This window comes from Triticum urartu, chromosome 3A, assembly GCF_056163025.1.
Source record: "Triticum urartu cultivar PI428250 chromosome 3A, HENAU_Tu73, whole genome shotgun sequence".
NCBI lineage: Eukaryota > Viridiplantae > Streptophyta > Magnoliopsida > Poales > Poaceae > Triticum > Triticum urartu.
In genome coordinates this window covers 77,500,322-77,517,735 of record NC_141875.1, presented here as the reverse complement: position 1 = coordinate 77,517,735, position 17,414 = coordinate 77,500,322, and positions in this window count along the sequence as shown.

The following is a 17,414-nucleotide window of genomic DNA, read 5'->3' as shown; positions in this document are numbered from 1 at the left end:
GTTGGATGAGGTGAAGAAGATAGCGGCGGATAAAGCATTCTTTATGCAAAGCAAACACATTAGCGTGAGTTACTTGTTACTTACCCGAATCCGGAGCTCTCCAGGAGCGTTTGTAGATCTTCCCCGGAGTGTATCCGATGCCACCGCATTCTACCGAGCCGAGGATGGCAGCTCGACAGAGAAGGTGTTCTGGTCTCAGTATACTAAGGCCGGACACCCCGTGCCCCTGAGCGACCAGCTGAAGCAACTGGTCAAGCTCCACAAGGCGGCCGAACAGGCCATGAAGGGCCTCATTGTTCGGCTGTGGCCTGGAGGGGCTCTACATGGGAGCTATTTCGGGCTGGTGCGGCGGTTGGTGGAGGCCTGTCCAAGGCTCAAAGTCATCAAACGCTCTGTCTGCATTGAAGGTGCCCATAGGGCCCTTGCCCGTGCTAAGGTGCACTGGGGCAAGCTGGATGCTGAGAAGCTGGTGAAGGACGGGTCACCGCCGGGGAAAGAGCATCGCAAGCCCGAGAATTACTATAAGGATGTTCTGAAGGGTGCCCGCCTTGTGGTGGATGAATGTTCTAGGGATGTAATTTTTGAGTGAAACTTGCTCGTTTTGTCCTGTGCGCTGAAAACTTGTTTATATGCGCTAAGCAATGCTGTTGGAATTTAAATTATTACCTTCTGTGTGGCTGTTTATCAATTCTGAGAGATGGCGAGTCGTCGGCTTCTACCCCCGTGCCACTAGTGCTGGGGTGTTCGGGGATAAACCTGAGCGCTCTTTTTCCCATGTTTGGGTCCTTCGAGGGAGGCGCTCAGCCCAACGAACAAGGCAATCGGACTATAATGCGTGAACATTCTCACTTAGCCATAGAATTCTATAATTTTAAATTTCGGCGAAGCCCCTGGTATTCGGAAGACCGAGTTCGGGGCGCTATCCATGCCTCGGCCGGACAGAGCCGGCTCCTCGCCCTAAGCGGCATAAGTCTGTAGGGACTCGAAAAACCTCTCGAACAGCGACCAGCTCTCGCTTCATCATGACAGTCAGTTTTAGCTTTCTCCACTGAGGTGTTCGACCCAGCTCAACTGGGGCACGATCGCAGTGGTTCTCCTAGTGCTACCTTAGCCGATATAGCGGAACGTAAGGCACCAAAACATAGGAGCCGGGTAATCCCAACTATTGACCCAAGACATGATTCGGAGCCGATGCATATAATGCTATAAGTTCGGGGTGCCGCACTTGTGAAAGTGTTCGGACTTCTCACAACATATTGAGGGGTACTAAAGCCACTGGCGTATTTTGGCCGTACCAACGTGTACGGGTGCAACATGTCGTTAGGGAACATACATAAAAAGAAAAAGCGTAATGCAAAAATAGACGAAAGCTATGCATTGTTTATTAAAAAGGGCTGCGATCAAAGCAGAACGATACAAATAATGCAATGAGTGGAAGGTTGGACTAGTTAACATGTCCGTTCCAGGGGCAAGCTGCGGAATAGTATGCGGAACAGGTATACTGCTCGTGATAGAGACCACCTGGGAGTTCCGTACTGCGGCGTGGCTTGTCTGCTTCCCTGGTTCTTGCATCGTTTGTGCGGCAATTGAAATGCCGAACAGGCCTTCCGAAGGATGGAGTCCTGAAAGTAAGAGAAAAATAAAAATAAAAAAAATTGGCAGCCCCTGGTACGGTTTAAACCGTATTTTTGGGCGAGCCGTGATGGTGCCCCTTCCCCTGTACCCATGGTATCTCTAGGGCGTAGTTAATGACGCGAAGTACTGGTGTCGCCTTTTTGCGGGAGTTGGGGTTGGGGCCACATTGCTAAGCCTTCTCGGATCATGTCAGGCGATCTTGTTGTAGGTTACGCCGGGCGCGCTTGACGGTGTCCGGTCGTTTAGTGGCCGTATTGGAGAACTGCCTAGAGAGGCTGCTTTGTACTTCCGCTGTAAGGGTCACCGTGTGCTCCTCCGTTCGGAGAGAGCGTTCGCTGTTTCCATTGACCGTAATTACTCCTCGAGGGCCTGGCATCTTGAGCTTAAGGTATGCGTAGTGCAGTACCACGTTGAACTTAGCGAATGCAGTTCGCCCGAGCAGTGCGTGATAACCACTGCGAAACGGGACTATGTCGAAGATTAACTCCTCGCTTCGGAAATTATCCGGAGATCCGAAGACCACTTCAAGTGTGACTGAGCCTGTACAGTTGGCCTCTACACCTGGTATTACGCCTTTAAAGGTCGTTTTGGTGGCCTTAATCCTCGAGGGATCTATGCCCATTTTTCGCACTGTATCCTTGTAAAGCAGGTTCAGGCTGCTGCCGCCGTCCATAAGGACTCTAGTGAGATGAAATCCGTCAATGATTGGGTCTAGGACCAATGCGGCGAATCCGCCATGACGGATGCTAGTGGGATGGTCCCTTCGATCGAAGGTGATCGGGCAGGAGGACCATGGGTTAAACTTTGGGGCGACTGGCTCTACCGCGTATACGTCCCTTAACGCGCGCTTCCGCTCCCTTTTGGGGATGTGGGTTGCGTATATCATGTTCACCGTCCGCACTTGTGGGGGAAAACCCTTCTGTGCACTGTTGTTCGGCGGCCGGGGCTCCTCGTCGTCATCGCTATGCAGCCCCTTTTCTTCATTTTCGGTGTTTAACTTGCCTGCCTGCTTGAACACCCAACAATCCCTGTTGGTGTGATTGGCCGGCTTTTCGGGGGTGCCATGTATCTGGCACAAGCAGTCATGTATTCGGTCCAAACTGGACGGGCCCCTAGGATTCCTTTTGAATGGCTTTTTCCGCTGACCGGATTTAGAGCCTCTGAATCCGGCATTAACTGTCGTATCCTCAGCATTGTCGCTGTTAATGCGGCGCTTCTGCTTGTTGCGACGCGACCTGCCACTACTGTCCCCGGTGTCCGAATTACCAGGGTTTTTGGTCATATTGTTGCTACGAGCAAGCTAGCTATCTTCTCCCGCGCAAAAGCGGGTCATGAGTGTCGTGAGTGCTGCCATAGATTTAATCTTTTCCTCTCCAAGGTGCCGGCCAGCCATTTGTCACGGATATTGTGCTTGAAGGCTGCTAGGGCCTCAGCGTCCGGATAGTTGACTATTTGATTTTTCTTTGTTAGGAACCGTGTCCAGAATTTCCAGACCGATTCCTCTGGCTGCTGAATTACGTGACTTAGGTCATCGGCGTCTGGGGGTCGCACAGAAGTGCCCTGGAAATTGTCGAGGAATGCGGCTTCCCGGTCCTCCCAACAACTGATTGATCCTGTTGGCAAGCTGTTAAGCCATTGCCAAGCTGGTCCTTTAAGCTTGAGTGGGAGGTATTTGACGGCGTGGAAATCATCGCCGCGGGCCATGTGGATATGAAGGAGATAATCCTCGATCCATACCGCAGGATCTGTTGTGCCATCATATGATTTGATGTTTACAGGTTTGAAACCCTCGGGGATTTGATGATCCATTATTTCGTATGTAAAGCATAGTGGGTGTGTGGCGCCTCTGTACTGGGCGATATCATGACGTAGCTCCAATGAGCTGTGTTCAGCCCTGCCGAATTTGCGGCCGGCGTGACGGTTACCGTCTCGAGCCGTGGGGCGCCCACGCAATTCGTAGAACGAGCGTGTTTGCCTTGCCTTGTCCTCCAACATGTCTCGTAAGTCCAGCGCATATTCCCGTGACTACGACAACGATTCATCATCGAAAAGAGGTATGGGGGGAACGGCGGCTCACAACAAACTCGACGACGGCGTAGCAAGCTTGGGGAGGCGCTCGTGATGGCAATTCGTCGATGACGCCCACTGTCGGTGTCAAACCCGGCGGATCTCGGGTAGGGGGTCCCGAACTGTGCGTCTAGGCCGGATGGTAACAGGAGGCAAGGGACATGAAGTTTTACCCAGGTTCGGGCCCTCTCGATGGACGTAAAACCCTACGTCCTGCTTGATTAATATTGATGATATGGGTAGTACAAGAGTAGATCTACCACGAGATCGAAGAGGCTAAACCCTAGAAGCTAGCCTATAGTATGATTGTTGATGTGTATGTTGTCCTACGGACTAAAACCCTCCGGTTTATATAGACACCGGATAGGGTTAGGGTTACATAGAGTCGGTTACAATGGTAGGAGATCTACATATCCGTATCGCCAAGCTTGCATTCCACGCCAAGGAAAGTCCCTCCCGGACACGGGACGAAGTCTTCAATCTTGTATCTTCATAGTCCAGGAGTCCGGCTGAAGGTATAGTTCGGCTATCCGAACACCCCCTAATCCAGGACTCCCTCACCCGCCATGACTGAGGTGGAGGAAGAGGACGCCGGTGATGATGTAGTGGCCCAAGCTCGAGGCCATGGTCGCAGACGATGTGGAGAACGACGGCGGAGCTCCCGCGCGGTCCTAGGAGACGGGGTCGACGGAAGGCGCGTGGACAGTGTCGTCCATGGCCATGGCGATGGTGGGGGGGACGGCAGATCTGGAGGGGCTAGGCGGATGGGGAGAGAGGGAGTGGAGCAGGGGGGGAGGAACGAGGAGGCGCGGGGGGGGGGTCCTTATCTCCTCGCCGACGACGTTGCAGCATGGTGCGCCGAGCCGGGTGCGGTGGAGACGAGCAGGAATGTGCTCGGTCGGATGAACAGAGAGAGGAGGGGGATGACCGGGGAGGGAGTGGGCTGGACTAGTTAGGCCTGCTGGTCCGGGTGGCCAAGGCCCAGAGGGGTCACATGGGCTTTTTTTTCTTTTACTTTTGCTCTTTTCTTTTTATAGAAAGGGGTTTAGTAATATTTTGAGCTTCCATAAGATTTTGCAAAAATGTGAAACTTGGTCACATAATTACTTTGCAATATCCAGCACTGCCACAAAAGGTTTGGGCATTTTTGGAGTTCAATTGAATTTACACAATAAAGAAAAGGCATTTTAAAGGCTATTTTTGCTCTGCTAAAATGCATTAGGACCATTTAGAGTTGATGATGATGTTGTGTTCCTTAACAAATAATTGTTATGGAATTTTTGACAAATGATGACCATTTTTCCAGCATCTTTTGAGCAACTTCAAACTTCACTTGAATTTGAATTGACTGGAATTTCAAATGGGATAATGGAAAAAGGTGATTAAGCACTGTTTGGGAAAATGATTAGTTTAATCACAAAGGGTTACTGTAGCATGACACTGGGGGTGTTACAATTAGCAGCTGAGTTGTCAATTCAACCACACCTGGAAACTTAATATCTGCAGCAAAGTATTTAGTAGCAAAGTAATATGATAGTAGTGGTAACGGTAGCAAAAGTAATATTTTTGGGTTTTGTAGTGATGATAACAATAGCAACGGAAAAGTAAATAAGCGGAGAACAATATAGGAAAAGCTCGTAGGCAATGGATCGGTGATAGAGAATTATGCTAGATGCGATCGATCATGTAATAGTCATAACCTAGGGTGACACGGAACTAGCTCCAGTTCATCAATGTAATGTAGGCATGTATTCCGAATATAGTCATACGTGCTTATGGAAAAGAACTTGCATGACATCTTTTGTCCTACCCTCCCATGGCAACGGGGTCCTATTGGAAACTAAGACATATTAAGGCCTCCTTTTAATAGAGTACCGGACCAAACCATTAACACATAGTGAATACATGAACTCCTCAAACTACGGTCATCACCGGGAGAGGTCCCGACTATTCTCACTTCGGGGTTGCCAGATCATAACACATAGTAGGTGACTATAGACTTGCAAGATAGGATCAAGAACTCTCATATATTGATGAAAACATAATAGGTTCAGATCTGAAATCATGGCACTCGGGCCCTAGTGACAAGCATTAAGCATAGCAAAGTCATAGCAACATCAATCTCATAACATAGTGGATACTAGGGATCAAACCCTAACAAAACTAACTCGATCACATGAGAAATCTCATCCAACCCATCACCGTCCAGCAAGCCTACGATGGAATTACTCACACACGGCGGTGAGCATCATGAAATTGGTGATGTAGGAAGGTTGATGATGACGATGGCGACGGATTCCCTTCTCCGGAGCCCCGAACGGACTCCAGATCAACCCTCCCGAGAGAGTTTAGGGCTTGGCAGCGGCTCCGTATCATAGAACATGATGAATCCTTCTCTCTAATTTTTTTTCTCCCCGAAAGTGAATATATGGAGTCAAGGTTGAGGCCAGTGGAGCGTCAGAGGGCCCACGAGGCAGGGGGCGCGCCCCCACCCTCGTGGACAGGTGGAGGCCCCCCTGACGTGGATTCTTGTTCCAGTATTTTTTATATATTCCAAAATAATTCTCCGTTGATTTTCAGGTCATTCCGAGAACTTCTATTTTTGCACAAAAATAACACCATGGCAATTCTGCTGAAAACAGCGTCAGTCCGGGTTAGTTCCATCCAAATCATGCAAGTTAGAGTCCAAAACAAGGGCAAAAGTGTTTGGAAAAGTAGATACGACGAAGACGTATCAATTACAAGTGTGGTTCTCAAGTCCCCGAGAAGGAGCTCTTGAGGGGTCAGAGATTCCCAGGATGTGCTCATGCATCCTTGGTGGATGAAGGTCTCAGCCTTTGGAACCTTGTTAGTATCTCTCGAGTGTTAGGTTTCCTCTGTTGCCTAGAGTGGACTAATGTGGGTCTTGTTAACTTCCCTTGTTCTTCCACAGAGTCTTTCGAAGTGTGGTGTCCTCATATGTCAAGCTCCAATCCCATGATTAGTGGAAAGGTGGGGAACCCACAATTCAGTGTTTTTCAAAGGTTTTTGCCTCTGGATACATTGTGTTGTTAGTGAGATTTGTTTCGGCTACCCGAGGGGTAAGGGTATTGATGGCATCAGCAAGATCGAAGGTTCAGAGGGTCACAGACATGTCTTTTCATGTTGGTGCTTTGAATGGTGGTGTCATGACTCTTGATGATGCCTCGTGTGCCGAGTCCTTTTGGCTTCCCCTATCTTATTTAAAGGGGTCAGGAAGAAATGGAAGAGTCCACTTTATCCCATCCCTATGCCTCCCCCTTAGGATCTCTCGTCTCTCCCTATGCTACCTCACCACCTGAGCCCCACAACTGGAGGTTTCCTTGACCATGTTATGATTTTCCCTTGGCCATAATGGAGTCTTCTTTCCCTTCTCCTTTCATCCCTGATCTAGGGGTCCCGCAAGTAATGGTTTCCCCTACGGTGGCCTTGCCTCTTCCCGAGTCGGACGATTGGTTGAACGCTTTCTTGCTGACTCCTTATCTAGTGGTTCTAATGGCAGCTGATGCAACACGCGGGCTAACGCCCAGCATCAACATTGCTAATGCCGAGGGGCGATAAGAGGCGGCGAAGGAGGCACCAAGGTAGAGGAAGAAGGAATTTATGTTGCCACCTAGGAGCATAAGGTTGATATGGTTGGATATTTATATGTATTAAAAAATATTTCAATGATTAAGGCAATCTTTCGGTTACATCACAACATATTTGGCTATACAAAACTGATTTTAAGAGAAAGACATATATGGACAATCTTTGATGTCTCTCTCTCGCTCTCTCCCTCTCCCTCCCCATGTGTGTGTCTCAAAGATCCATTAGCAATACTAGTTTTCACCTATTGTGCAATCATATAAGTTAATTTTTTTGAAAGCCGAGAATAAACTAACATCGCTTGTTTAGGAAGACACGTGCAACTTTGCATCAACATACATGTTTTTCCTTCCAATAAAAGAGAAGATGCACGGGACTCAGGCTACAATAATCATACCATATATTGTACATGATTAATGCCTGGTTTTATGAAAACCAGTGGGGAGACCGGATTAACCAACAAATCCTAGAAGATCTCATTAATCATTAGAACTTATAATATCATATCTCCAATATATTGTATTAATAGCAATTATTAAAATCCAAATATTCTTGTTAATGAGATAATTAAATAGTACATGAGTCCATGCACGTCTATAAATTTGTGATCCTTATAAATATCACCTTATGTAATACCCCACATAAGCATCAAAGGCATCCTAGCACATGCATCTCTATTCTCCATGACATCTACTGCAAATTTTCGATACTGCTAGTAGCTATGGATCCTAATAGCTCCTATCCTAACATTTCCCCCTTGCATGAAGCATTGAGAGGCACGACAGCCATGCCGGTATTGAATGATTTCGTAGACCTTGAATCCCCATCATCATATTCACCTTCAATAGGAAATTCCTCAACAAACATGCATGCACCACAAGAAGTTACCGTGATGTCGGTCAATGATAGTTCCATGATTCCATACCAATCTAGTGCAGAACTCGCACCACTACCCCCACAGCTGGGTGATACAATCCCTATTCCTTTATCCTCAGACGAAAAAGGAATGTTCTCGCATGAAGGCTTCCTCACAAATCCTTTTTGGAATGACTTCAACTCATCACATCAGATGCAGAATTTGTCCACGGAGGCTTCATCATTCACACCCTTACTCCAAACAGAGCCAAATTCAATTGTTCATTCCCAACTTAACACTAATGGAGTGTTGGATGATGGTTCACTCTTTAAGATGGCCACGAGGGATGTTTCCGAGGTAAGCTCACTACCGTCTAGGTTTCTTTGTTCTTCTCAAAAGATTCACCCCTTCACACCAAGTACTATGGAGAAGCAGCTGGAGATACAAGATGAAAGATTATCAAATGCTGACCCATATGGTGTACCTGCCCCTGCTTCTCCTGCCATGCAATCCTCACATATTCAAAGAGAAGATAAGATCCTTCTAGTTGGTCCAAATGGCATTTCTGATAGTGCTATTATGCATGATTCTTCAACCCCGCGTAAATACACATGAAAGATTTGCCATGCCACATTCAACACATCTCAAGCATATGGTGGTCACATGAGTTCGCATAGCAAAGCAAGGATGAAAAACCTACAAAGTTGATCTTCCCATGTAGCTTGACATCCCATGCTTGATACTTGTGGGACCAATTTTTTCCTAAGCACACAATGGATGAAGGCACCGTGGTTTCACCGCAAGTGGAGAAAATTTATAAGAGGTTATTTATATTTGGAAACAAAATTATCAATAGAGTAGTGTAGGAGTGAAGATATGTTATGTGGGTGCGAAACTATTGACAATTATTTTCTCGGCTATGTTTGTGTTGCTATTTCCCTATGTAAACAACAGTCATCTTTGATGGTTGTGTACTACTCCCTCATTTCCAAAATATAAGGTGCATTAGTTTTTGTACCAGTCAAACTTATGTACATTTGACCAGGATTGAAGAATAAAATATCAACATCTGCATTGCGAAAATAAAATAAAATTATGAAAATAGTTTTCATGATAGACCTAATGACACAAATTTGGTATTGCAGATATTGGTAATTTTTTTAAAAAAAATCGTCAACATGCACATGTTTGACTTTTGAGAAAACTAATACACCTTCTATTTTTTTGAATGGATACACCTTCTATTTTGAAACACATCGGTGGAGTATGTTAACTATCTTTCTCTTTTTATTAATTAAGAAATTACGCTTTTCAATGAAGGTTTGCTAGAACTTGGTAAAATATATGTTTCTTACCGCAACTATTAAATTTATTTAAAGTTCTGTAAGAGTCCCAAATAATTTGCCATATGAAGAGTGAAAGCATCTCAACCATTTTTTATTAATGAATAGTTTCATAATTGGCGATATCATATACCTATAACATGGATACTCAAATATGAGCACCACATAGTGACTAAATCACATTAATGAATTTTCCCCATGAACTTGCATAATTGTACATAGCTACACATAAAAAAATACTACATAAATAAATTTAAATGATAAAAGATAACCCATGTTTCTTCTATAGATGTTGCATATAGATGAACAAAAGAAAACAGAAACTCAAAAACAATTTTCGATCCCTAAGAGCCGAAAATAGCCTATGTGACACATGGTTACCTATTATGAAACCATAGGAGAAACAAGCTATAGATAAGAGTTACTTTTTATTGGTGGAGATGACTAGTCGTGGTTCATTGGCTAGTCAACTGACACCATACTATTGAATCATCAAACAAACAAGGTCAATGCTTTTTTGTTGTTTATTTTCTAGGTACTATGGGGGGAATATCCTACATTGTTTTGTCTAATTTTTCTTATAACTAGATGACCCGTTGCACCAATTGGCGCAGAGACCAACTATAGCCCGGAAGTTAAGCTAACTATTTGAAAGATTTTTTCCTCAACTATTTGCAAATGATTATGTTTGTACTGTGTTTCTTTCCTTTACAACGATCATTGCACATAGATTTCTTTGGCAACACATAGACCGTTTTCTTGAGCATGTGAGTAAACTTTGAATTTTCATTGGATGCTCTCATGTACAACTAACGTTTGTACAAACACAAATACCCTAGTTGCCCCGAGAGAAACATCATCAAAGTGATCATCTCCATCAACTTCGTCGTCTTCATAAATATCTCCATCACCTTCCTGCCTCACTATATAGTGGTCCACTCTCCCGCAACCCTCTATAATCCCCTACTTGAACATGGTTTTTGATACTATAAATTATTATCCAATGATTTGTCTCATCACTCTTATGTCTGAGTAGTTTCTTTTTGTTCTATAAGTTAATTTGATCGTTGAGTTGCAGTGGAAGAAGAATGTGTCAGTGGGGATCATACTTGGAGTCACTCGAACCATTGATGAACGATCCCGCAAACTGCCCACGAACATTCCCTCAAACTGAAGACCGAAATCACGACCTTTCTACTTGGTTGCAAGCGTGCAACCTTCATGATCCAGTAGCGCTTCACCGTCCAGACATAACCCTTGTTGAAGAATTAGAGGGTGGAGATTAGAAGCACAGTGGTCCTCTAATTATGAGGATTAGAGGATCTAGGTCTAGTTCTAATTACATCAACTAGGATTAACTGGAACTAGATGGAACTAGAGGAGGCTTCGGGTTCCCTTCCCCCTTGCATCAGGCAACGAGAGGGAAACCCCCTCCAATTTGGCCTCCCCTTCCCTCTTTTCATGGGAGAGGGGGGCCACCCATATTGGGCCCTTGTGGCTGCCTTTCACCGTTTGGCCTTTTAAGGCTCATTGATATTAAATTAAGTATAAATGGACTCTAACAATTACTAGAACATATTACATATAATTTAACAGCCCCGGAAATGTTTCCACCTATATATTAATTATCGGTAGTACCCGGTATTACCTGATACTCTCGGAAACCCTTCTCGTGACCCGGAAACGCTTCTCTATCCTCTCAAAACCATTTTCAATATTTATGAAACAATTCGAAAAATATGTTCTAATCAATGCCGTCGTACTAACACTTTGCAAATTGTGATTACCTTAAGCTTGTGACCCTGTAGGTTTGGTAAGTCATAGACATGAACGAAAGCCTTCGTTCAATGATAGATAGCGGAACCATGGACGTGCATATCGATCCCTATGAGCACAAGAATGATATTTGAATGAACCTTTAGTTATCATGTGATTTTCCCTTTGCTTCGCGATACTTCACATAACCTGGGATGCATCGCTATCCTCCTGAGTCATCACACACTCACTATATCGTTTTCCTTGTTACCATTTTTCTTCTTCTTCTTTCTCGTTGTCGTGTTTCGGCATCCTCGTAACGTAGTCACTTGTGTCTGGCCAGACAATGTTGGATACCTTCACATCGAGTGGGCCCTAAGAATATCTCTCCATCATCGTAGCAGAAAATCCCACTCTCGAGCTATCTAGTCCCTGTGAAACATTTCGATGAGCCCATAAGTTGTTGTTATGATCACCGTGTTACATGTGACGTTTGAGAAACCCCAAAGTCCAGTGTACGGTAAGAAGTGACTACGGTGCTCTTATGGTCTCAGGAGCAAAATCACACGTTAACACTCCTTGTTTTTACAATTGATTACAGACGATATAAACTCAATTCATAATAGACAAGTTTGTGTCAATTCAATATGATCGGTCTACGAACGTCATAATCTCAATGTTGTTTTAGGACTATCGTTTACAATCAATGATATCCTATGATCCGGAAAACTTGATCACCAACAACACTTGAGCTAGTCCTAGAGGGAAGACTAGGAACCTTTTATGTAATTGTTTATCATTCCACACGGGCATATGAGTTTTCCACTAAATTGCATATTCCAGGGTCATAGCAGTTATAGCATAGAATATAAACTCTTTAATTATGAATACAAAAATATAACAATACAAATATTATTGCCTCTAGGGCATTTCCAACAGACTCCAACTAGAACTAGGGTCAATAATCTAGTTTACATATATAGTCTCTTAAACACATATGGCTATCCGGTTGCTCATGCTTTGCTCGTGGTAAAGCCTTCGTCATCGGGTATGACACATTCAAATCCATGTGAATCTTGAGAATTTTCATAAAGCCCTTCTCAACATATTGTCGGACAATGTGATACTTGTGTTCAATGTGTATGGTCTTCATGTGTGATCTTGGTTCCTTTGCTTGAGCAATGACTCTACTATTATCACAATAGGGAGCCATTGTATTCATTACATTTAGGACCACACCAACTTCTTCAAGCAACTTCTTGATCCAGAATGCCTCCTTTGAAGCTTCCGAAGCCACAATATATACTTTGCTTCTGTCGTAGAATCCGCAACAGTGTTTGGTTTGAAACTCTTCCAAAAAATCGAGCCACCATTAGGTGGTAAAACATAACTTGATTGAGATTTATAGTCATCTATATCGGTCATGAAGCTAGCATCGGTGTAACCATTTCCAAAGATTTCTTCATCTCCTCCATAAACAAGGAGCATGTGCTTTGTTTTTCTGAGTACTTAAGAATATTCTTAAATTCTTGTCTAATGAGCCACTCTTGGATCACTCTGGTACCTACTACTAACACATAGTGCATAAGAAACATCTGGTCTTGTACATATCATAGCATAAATTATGGACCCAATAGGATAGGCATATGGAACTCCACTCATTTGCACTCGCTCATCAACTATCTTGGGACATTGATTTCTGCTAAGTGATATGCCATGTGACATTGGGAGAAAATCTTTCTTAGCATTCTCCATTTTAAACCTCTTTAAAACATTGTCAGTGTATGTGCTCTCACTTAGTGCTATTAGACGGCTTGATCTATCACTATAGTTCTTTATGTCCAATATATATGTAGCTTCACCTAAGTCTTTCAATGACAACACACTCTTCAAATAGTCTTTTAATGTGCTAAGGAATTTTGTATCATTTCCAATTAAAAATATGTCATCAACATATAAGATTAGAAATGCTGCAGAGCTCCCACTAAACTTCTTGTATACACAAGCTTCCTCATCATTTTTAATGAAGCCAAACTCTTTTACCACTTCATAGAAACATTGATTCCAGCTCCTTGATGCTTGCTTCAAACCATAGGTTGACCTTTGAAGCATGCACACCTTTCCGGCGAGGCTACGAAGGAGGAAGACGTGCGGAACACCTCGAGAGTCCCCTGGTCACCACCTCCAGGACCTGACCAGGGGCTCCTGCAAAGGCACCGGCAGAGAAAGGCGCTGGAGCCCGGCCAAAAGACCACAAAAGGAAGCGGAAGCACCAGGGGAACAAGCCTTTTCCCGGCAGCCGGAAGAAATAGTGATGACGGCGCCGGGAAAAGGGGGGAAGAACCAGGCAGACGGGCAGCAGGTCACCAGTACGAGACAAACGCGTCGATGCGGTCGTACTCCTACTGGATGGCCTGCCTCCCGTCTTCTCCTTCTCCCCAGGATTCATCTCTGCCAACACCGCTCCGGAGGAGGCTGAGGCCCCAGTCCGGCGCCCCCAGTAGAGAAATAGCAAGCGACCAAGATGGCCAGGGGGCTCAAGGCGTGTCGTGCCCCACCTTGACGGGTAGGAAGGTGCACCTCTCGTCGACGTCGGCCCCAAGACCTCTAGGAGGGGCGGTGCTGGGATTGCCAATGATCTCCGGCCTCTCCTCCTAGATGAACATCAAAGATACCAAAAGACTTGCCATCCCCAAGCATCAGCACCAGCATAAGACAATGATAACCCCAAACAGGGGCCCGGGGGCTGGCCCCAGGCTTCCTTCTCCAACATGACCAGCAGAGAACAAGGAAAGAAGAAGGAGAATGCAAAGGTGGACGGCTCTGCCCTCCTTCGCCCCTCCCTTTTATAGGCCAGGCGGGGAAGGGCACCCGCTCCATCCATGGATGATCACCGCCCTCCTCCGCTAATTCAAGACGGGCGGGCCCTTTCCAAGCTACTCTCCCGTGCCACGCGCCTCTGTTACCTACCACGCATGATGCATGATGCATATGTGGCTGAGGATAAGGGCGCGCTATGGGAAGAGTAAATTGGCAGTTTCTACCCCGTGCGTTAAAGTCATTCACGGGCCATCACTAGAGCAGCCCCACCACTATTGGCTTTACACCACGCATGGGGAAACCAGAAATAGCAACGGAAAACTTAAGGGGCCAACTCCTTCAGCAACCTTGCCTGTGGACTTATTAGGCCCTAACCCAACGACGCTTAGCAGCGCGTTTATTGCAGGCCCGGGGGCTTCTCTCGATGCAACAAACCCAGGGTCTGTTGCCCAGACTATGCACAGGCATGAGATCAAGATTGAATCACCAACCCAAGTCAGTGATTGAAGGACCAAGAGATTCTAGGTACTATGGGGGGAATATCCTACATTGTTTTGTTTAATTTTTCTTATAACTAGATGACCCGTTGCACCAATTGGCGCAGAGACGAACTATAGCCTGGGAGTTAAGCTAACTGTTTGAAAGATTTCTTCCTCAACTGTTTCAAACGATTATGTTTGTACCGTGTTTCTATTTTCCTTAACAATGATCATTGCACATAGATTTCTTTGGCAACACATAGACCGTTTTCTTGAGCATGTGAGTAAACTTTGAATTTTCATTGGATGCTCTCCTGTACAGCTAACGTTTGTACAAACATAGATAACCTAGTTTCCCCGAGAGAAACATCATCACAGTTATCATCTCCACTACCAGGGAAAAGCCTATACACAGAATCTTACCAGCAGCGCGCTATAAAATCAGGCGCTGCTGCTAAGTAGCAGTAGCGTGGGCTGTGGAAACTCGCTGCAGAAACAAGTTTATCAGTAGCGCGCGCACTCCAAGCGGCGCTACTGCTAAAATTCCCACGACGCCGCCGCGAGGCCAGTTATAGCAGCAGCGCATTAAAATAGACAGAGCTACTGCTACGTAACGTAGCAGCAGCGCATTCAGGCAATAATCGCTACTGCTAAATTAACTACAGATCTCACTAGCCTCATCCACAGATCACACTCACACACACTCACGGTCTCCTCCTCACCCCCCGCGCCGTCGGTCCTCCCCCGTCGCCCCTCCCCCAATCTGCGCCGCTGTCGCCTCATCCTCCTCGCTGGACTCGGTACCGGCCTCCTCCTCCGTCCTCCCTCCACTCGCCGCTAGCCGCCCCCTCCTCGCCCCGCCTTCCTCCTCGATCCGTCCTCCCTCCACTCGCCGCCGGCCGGCCCCTCCTCGCTCCGCCTTCCTCCTCCGTCCTACTATCTTCTCCCTCCTCGAGTCGCCCCTCCTTGTCCCTCCTCCCTGATACATTTTGATTTAGTAGGCTTTCATATGTAACATTTTGATTTAGTTGATTTAGTATGCTAGTGGATTTAGTATGCTTGTTGATTTAGTATGCTAGTTGATTTAGTCGATTTAGTAGGCTAGTTGATTTAGTTGATTTAGAACATTTTGATTTAGTTTATTTAGTAGGCTAGTTGATTTAGTTGATTTAGTAGGCTAGTTGATTTAGAACATTTTGATTTAGTTGATTTAGTAAAATGGCGCCACCACCAGCACCACTACGTCAACTGTGCAAGTCAAGGTGCGCCAGCAGCCTTGCAACTGGCAAGCTGTTCGGCATCTACTTCCATCCGAGTTTTCGTCATGCGGTGGTAAGAAATTAGATGAAATGTAACAACTATTTTATTTTTAGTGTTGGCATTACTACATTGTGTCATTTTGCTTTTCTTACACAGATCGTCCCATGCAATGTGAGGTTGAAATTCAACAAGCTGACAGGAGACACTGTGACATTTGAGGCTCCTGGGGGGCCGTGCACTACGGAGGTCGAGAAAGGACGCAATATGTCGCAGATTGGAGGAGATGGATGGGCCCGTTTCCTCGCTCGCATGCGTCTTACTGGTGGTGAGTTGATCAGATTCTCCTTCAGAGCAGAAAGACCCAAGCTGGTTGTCATTTATATCAACCTGGTGGAAGATGATGAAGATGACGAAGATGATGAAGATAATGAGGACCCACTCAATGAAGATGATGAGAACCCACTTCATGAAGCCATCATAGCTCAAAGAATGAGGCTGAGCGAGGAGGAGGTGTGCAGCCTATGGGACATAATTCCACCACGTGATGACTTTGTCGGGGTGCCATTCGTGACCTGCCTGACAAGTACCATGGTCGATCGGCATGAAATGGTATGTTATACGTACTGCATGTAGTAATTTGATGATATATATATGCTTTATTGTTATACTTACAAATAAAAATTATCCGATTATATGCTTAGTGAATCCGATGATATGCTTAGTGTAGAGTCCAATGATATGCTTTGTGGAATCTAGTCGATGATATACTTTAGTGTAGAGTCTGATCACATGCTTAGGCTATTTATTAATTGATATGTTTTTCTTATTCAGAGATTGCCAAAGAACCTATCTATGAGTTGTGGTATCGAGCCTGATGAAGAAGGCTCAGTTGGACTACGCCTTACCGCAAGGGGCTCCGTCACCACATGTACTTACCGCATGGGCACAGATGGTCGCACACACTTGAACTCGGTTGGGTGGAAGAGATTCCTCGTTGGCAAGAATCTTCGTGCTAGACAGGCCATCCTAATTACTATCAGGAACACCCACCGCCCAGGCTTGAGGATGATGATCGTCGTTGATATCATCTAGAACTACATATGTGTATGTGGCTATATCATCCAGAACTACATATGATGATCGTCGTCGATATCATGTAGAACTACATATGATGATCGTCGTCGATATCATCTAGAACTAAATATGATGATTGTCATCGATGTCACCTTGTACTGCTTGAGGATGCATGTTGAGTATATATGAAATTGTTATCTAGTACTCCCTCGGTTCCAAATTACTCGTCGTGGTTTGAGTTCAAATTTGAACTAAAACCACGACGAGTAATTTCAAACCGATGGAGTACTACCTAGTACCTATAATGCTTTATGAAATTGATATCTAGTAGTACCTAGTATCTGGAAATTGCAGTTTATCGAAGCCAGAATGGGGAAATGGTGAAAGATATAACAGTAGCGCTGGACCGGGAAATCGCTACAGCTAAGTAATAGCAGCGCGTTCCTGAAAAGCGCTGCTGCTATAGTCAATAGTGGTAGCGCAGGTACAGGCAGCGCTACTACTAAGAGTTAGCTGTAG